This window comes from Vanacampus margaritifer, chromosome 1 (genome assembly GCF_051991255.1).
Source record: "Vanacampus margaritifer isolate UIUO_Vmar chromosome 1, RoL_Vmar_1.0, whole genome shotgun sequence".
Lineage (NCBI taxonomy): Eukaryota > Metazoa > Chordata > Actinopteri > Syngnathiformes > Syngnathidae > Vanacampus > Vanacampus margaritifer.
Window position 1 is genome coordinate 25,391,408 of NC_135432.1, and position 6,338 is coordinate 25,397,745.

Here is a 6,338-nt window from a genome sequence, read left to right on the forward strand (position 1 = left end):
AGAATTGCATGAATGCTTGGCAAGAAGTCTGGAAAAATGTGTTGGACTCTAGGGGGATTACTCCAAAGCCCAACATCAGAAAAGGGTGTTGACTCCACCAGATATGCGGCACAGTTGGCAGTGGGTATAAAAATAAGGGATTTGCACTCTTTGTAGCTCTGATGGTTTTCACCCAAATTAGAATGATGGAACAAGAAGTGTGAGTGGTAGAATCAATCAAACATATTACTGAATTACAGAAACAAATCTATCGCTCACATAATTCTGTGAAAGACAGCAAAAACCTAAACACTGTTTGTTTGAGTGAACTCATCCCGACTATGTGTTTCACTTTGCGCCAATGTGGGAGTGTACGCAGCCGATGAGCTTAGCGGCCAATTGAAGCAGCTTTCTTATTCCCTTTAAATTTGGTGCGCGAGAGGTGCACATTCATGGATGTTGCGAAAGATTAAACAGATTTGCTGGAGCCCTTGCAGAAGATCGAAGTCCGTAAAGTCCGTTTATAAGGAACTGACCTCCATCGGTGGAAGATGTCAATTTGGCGAAGTGGGCACTTGGAAACCGTCTTAGAACCCGATCATTCGTGTGTGTGAACTCCCCACCCCGAGGCTCTGTAGCTGTGCTGCGGCCAAGGAGGGTGATTTTTAAAATATAATAAAGATCATAATATGATTAAATGATTTTTGTTTCTGGCATTTCAAAAATGTTAACAGATGTGGAAAAAATCCCACTGACATAATTTTGTATCTCCATTTCCTTTCCTTTAACCTAGATGTTTCCTGTAATAGTCAGGATTATGTTACCACACCAGTGACCTTTGAGAATAAAACCTGTCTTTATGTAAATGAGATGAGAATGTAACAAGGTATTTCCTGTCTACAATGACAGAAACAAATTGCCGTACTGAGTGTTTGGGTTTAAAGCTCAGTACTCAACCCACCCCAAACCTCTCTTGTGGGAACGTTCGTTTAAATTTCATTTCATTTTCAATTGCAATGAGTCATACCAGTAGGCAAGTGCCAGAGCGGAGTGGTTTTACAGCTCCGTCAAACACTGTCCGCTGTGTGTTACAGCCATCATCTCGCAGCAGAAACACCACATTGGAGTGCTCCAACTCCTTGTCAGACTGGTTGCCAGATTTTTTATTTTTTTATTCCGCTGCAAGAAAATGATCCCATTCCCCTCAGACTCATGTCAAATTAAGCAAATTTACAGCTGAGCACTTAAGAAGTTCACAGTTTGCCAGGAAAAGCAGTAAGTGAGGCCTCACTTGCCAGTCGGACAAGCTTCACTGTGCCACTTCCAGTGGAATATTCTTCTGGCTTTTGCTGCTATTTCTTTTCCTCCCATTTCACTCCTTCCTTGTGACAATGAGGTCAGGTCCAGTTGGTGCCATGTGGCACCAACCACTCTAGACTTTATTTGTCGCACTTGTTTCGAGCTGCTGTCTGCTACTTGTGGTTTGTTCTGTTGGCAGAGTCAGCTTTAATTCTTGGAATGATGAATTTATGACTATGAGAAAACTTGAGGTAGAATTTAAACAAATAGAGCGCAATATTTGGTGTTTTCTCAGTAAACGTTTATGTAAGGGGGCTGACAGAGCCACTGGATTCTGTTTGTGTTTGTTTTTTCTGATCACCCCAAAAATATCCCAGCACCTCTACCCCAGTCTGACATTAGATTCTCACCTAGGAATTCATCCAATGTCAGCTATGTTAACAACTATAATATAAATGCCTCACAAATCTTTGTAAAAATAAAATAAAATATCCATGATCTTACTTAAAATAGTGCAGTGTCACGTGAGGTGCGGAGTTGGGACCCAAACACAGACAAGACACGGGAGTAAGCAAAGTCTTTATATACAAATATACAAAGTAACAACAAAAAGAAGAGCTGGATTCAGTTGGCTTCGATGAACACTTGACTAAGAACCTTAAGTGGGCTGGATGCAGGGAAACCTTGAATGAGACATCAGGGCCGGATGCATGGACGTAACCTCAAACACATGGAAGAACAGTAGGGATAGGAGACCGGCACGTGCTGACACAAAACCTCGGCTAAAAGATCCTTGTTGTACTGACAAAAGTGTCATTCTGTAACTAACTGGAGATATTTGCTACAATTCAGTATGACAGAATAAAGGATTATATGACAAAATAAGACTTAACAAATATCCAACAATTACAACAACATAGCAACTGACAACATCATTACATGGGGCATAGTAACTGCATATCAACTACAAATATCCCAAGGGGCATAGCGACTGCTTAGTATCTGACAACATTAACATTATAATTAACACAATGACTGCATGACCTAAACCCAAAACAGTCACTATAACCCAACCCAAAACTGAATTCTGTTCTCTACAAGTCCTAATGTGCTGTAGTCCATCACTAACCTTTGCTAAAGATGGAATAAAGTCCTCATTAAACTAAAACAAGTGTGAGCTAAAAGTGTGTTGGTAACTGAATGCCAACATAAACAACATGACAACATTTGTATGAACAACACTTCTGGGCCATAAATATAAAATAATCAAATGAAAACAGTGAGCAATCTTACGCTTGCGTATCCCAATCGTGTCCTCAAAATGACATATATTGGGAATATCATAAACCAACTCCCTGGCATCAGATTTCCCTTGACTATTGTCCAAGTAAATGAGTTCAGGACATTTTCTTTAAGCGGAGGACCAGGGGCCTCAAGTACGAAGACTTGCGTGGCTTTCATACTACCGTTCGTCCATTTCCAGAAAATGTCACACGCACAAAAAAATCGAGATGTACGAATCTGTGCATATGTACGAATCCAAGCACATTCCTTTCATACATCTCAATCAATGCGGAAATGTTATGGGCTCCCAGACTCCTCCCTCTCCGCGCCCGTACAAAAATATGTAAATTAGTATAAACAGGGCTTGTGGTTGGGAATGATTGTACATAATAAGATAATTACATTATAAAACAGGCACAAATTAAAAAAAAAAAACAATGTGAACTGGAGACACAACAAAGTAGAGGCTCGAAAAACTATGATTTTTGGCAGGTTGTCTTCGGAAGTCATTAACAACCTCAGTGATGAAAGTGCCTTTGGAGTATGTCGGCCGTCGCCGTTAGTGTCTGAATGCTGAAGTGGCTTCTGATTGTGATCGCGGAGGCTTTAAATAAAATAAAATTTAAATAAAATAAAATAGAATAATATAAGACAACTATTATTGTAATCTCTTCATACTATGTTGAGCAAAAAAAGAAAGTGGTCAGACAAATGTGTACAATATGAAAAACGTAAATGATGGTGTTCCACAGGGTTCAATTCTGAGGCCTCTGCTGTTTTCATTCTATTTGCTGCCCCTGCAGCTCCCTTTTAAGAAAAAACAGTAGTGTTTGTTTTAAAGGGTTCTATAAAGATAAGCCGAGCGTTAAGTTGAGTAATGGGAGCAATCAGCATCCTAACAGCGTGATTTGCTATGTCAAGTTGAACAATTCTAGTTCCATTCATTGGATTGCCTTTTACTGTATATCGAAATTTTGTCCCATTCCTTCCATTTACAAGATTTTAAAAATGAATTTCTAAACTCAGAATACCCTATGGTTGTGACAAAGCCTGTGTAATAAAAGTCACAAGTGTCATGTTTTCCCCAAAAGTGCATCTCTTGATGTATTGAGCAAGCCACTGTCACAATCTTGGCAGCAATCCTCCTGTGTGAAGTGAATCCAGTTTTTTCTGCTTTTCAACATTTTTTTCACCCACACGGTTGTCTCGTTTCGCTAACGGAATGTTCCAGCAACACTGTCAAGAATGCTGTATCATCTGTCGGTCCAAGATCGAAAGAAGCCTTTTTTGTTGTTTTCTTTTGAGTGAAAGAAATACCAACCGCTTCAAAGAACGGGAGGGGTGTTTAAGGGAAAAATGACAAAGACCCAGCCTGAAGCCAAGCATGCTGCAGTTGCACAACCGAAAGGAGGAAGGTGGAATTTTTTTTATTTTTTTTTTATCAAACACACAAAGGTAGAGATGTGTACATTAGCAGCAGGTCATGCAAGATTTCGTGGAAATAAAAACGTGTCTGAACAGTGTCTCAACAACCCACTTAATGGGATAACATTTTTTCACATGCTCCAAGTGTGACGTTATAGTGAAGAATTGTACTTGTGGCAGTTGCTCAGCCAAGGGCATTCTTCTTATTTCAGCTTCACTGACACACTTCAAGTTTGCATTAAAAAGGCTTTATCTCACTGAAAGCTGACGATGATTTATTGTAACAGAGCGGAGCAACTTGACTCAAACTCTAAACCCAGCAAGGCGCTCTCACACGTTGACGAAAAGCAGCAGCACGTCTAAACACGACCACATAAGGCAAAGCCACATGCGCTCCTGTGGCCCTGCATCCAATAAGGTCTTGTTAACGCTAAATTGGATGAATGTGTGTCCAAGTCGCCATTTCCTCCAAGGAGCCTCAGCAGCAACAGCTGCTACCAATGGCATAGCAGGCTTTTTCAGCGCCTGACCGAGGATTTCCCAAAATAAGCCCATACGCATGCAAAAATAGACAAATGGGCATCTAATGTGAATGGTGCGAGATTTAAAGGAAAGTTGAGCGGGGGAACGTGTCATTCGCAAGTGATGGCTGCAAAAAGCAAAATGAGCTGATGTTTAGTTTATGCAAATCAGTTGCGTCAAACACCTTTTGCATTGCTAACAGCAGCAAAGAAGCAGACTAGTAACACAGTAATTTGGACAAGGGGGACAGTCGACATTTCAAAATAATATACAATATATAGGGGTGTCAGGCTATTATTTTTTTATTGTAATTAATTGCATGACTTCAATAGTTAAGTCACGATTAATCGCAAATTTTATATCTGTTCTAAATGTACAATAAAATGTTTTTTTTCACTTCGTAAGTTTTCATACTCTTAACATAAAAGTGGACAAAAATGTTAAGCTAATAGAAATGTCTGCATCTTTTACTCATTGATACATTAATTTCATAATTCATAAAATGCAGTTAAAATAAAAAAGATGAGTGTGATATTGATTTGTGTTGAGGTCATTTTTCTGCCACTAGATGGCATAACTGTACGCCGTTGGTGACAGCTCAGTGCATTTTTCTTTTCACATTAAGATCTAACTCATCTTTAACATGAAGTAACTTTGCACATTTTTTAAATTGTAACATATAACTTGACCCCAGTCTCCACAAATATATGCATTATTATTAAATGTCTTACTGCTAAATTTTGACATGGACATGTCTGCTGCATTGCGACTGGAATTCCCCCAGTACAGATTTTCCAAGTAAGGAGGGAGGGGTCATTAATCGCGAGTAAACAAAATAAAAAATAAATAGTGGCGTTAAAGGAACTTTAAATTGTGTCAAAATTAATGCACTAATTTTGACACAATTAAAGATCAGACACTTTTTATTTGATTTATTGTATTTCAACATGATGTAACAGACAGGTTCTGTTAGTGGTTGGCAATCCTTTCAACGGCTTGACTTCTTATGTAATCACTCTTTACAATTCACTTTTTGCTTCTACTTCAAATCCTTAGCATCCTTTGGAGTTTTTTTTTCCCAGATATCATCACAATTGGTATGATTTGGATTTCAATTTCACACGAGCACACTTTTCATCACTGGCGCCTTGTCCTCTCACAGCCTCGCCAGCTCACCTTGCAGCGATCACCACAGGCACAGGAACACAGCGAGTCTTGGAGCAAATCTTCATAAATCTTGTCTGACTCCACTGTACAATATCTGTGTTCACGTGAGACGGCACAGGCCCGGCCACCTGCTTTTCCCACATTAACCCGCCCTCCCTCCACGCTCTGTGAACTTAATAAAAGCTGCCATTAAGCAGCGCTTCATCTGTTTGGGCCCTAATCTGCCTTATAGGCATCATGTGGCCACATATGTAGCACACACCTGTCGGTCGGCTTTCTCAACGCCGAATGTTGTCTCACTCTTGCTCCCAAAAATGTCCTGCCATACAAAGAGATTAGTCAATATGTCAAACTGTAACGCAAAATGAAATGAACAAATAGACTGAAAGTCAGTTTTTGATGGATGGATGGGTGGGTGGTTGGGTAGGTAGATGGATGGATGGAAAATGAAATATATGTGATTTGCCCATAGACTATGCATGTTTTTTTTCTCCATATTTAAAATAACCTATACGTCATGCATAGACGGATAGGAAGTTAGAAAGTCCGAGGTCCTAACCCTAACCCCCAAGTAGCCCTGATGAAAAATTGTAAAATAAAATGCTTTATGATGAAAGACAGAATGGATGCTAAAGAAGAGGGCTTTTATTACATCAAATTGT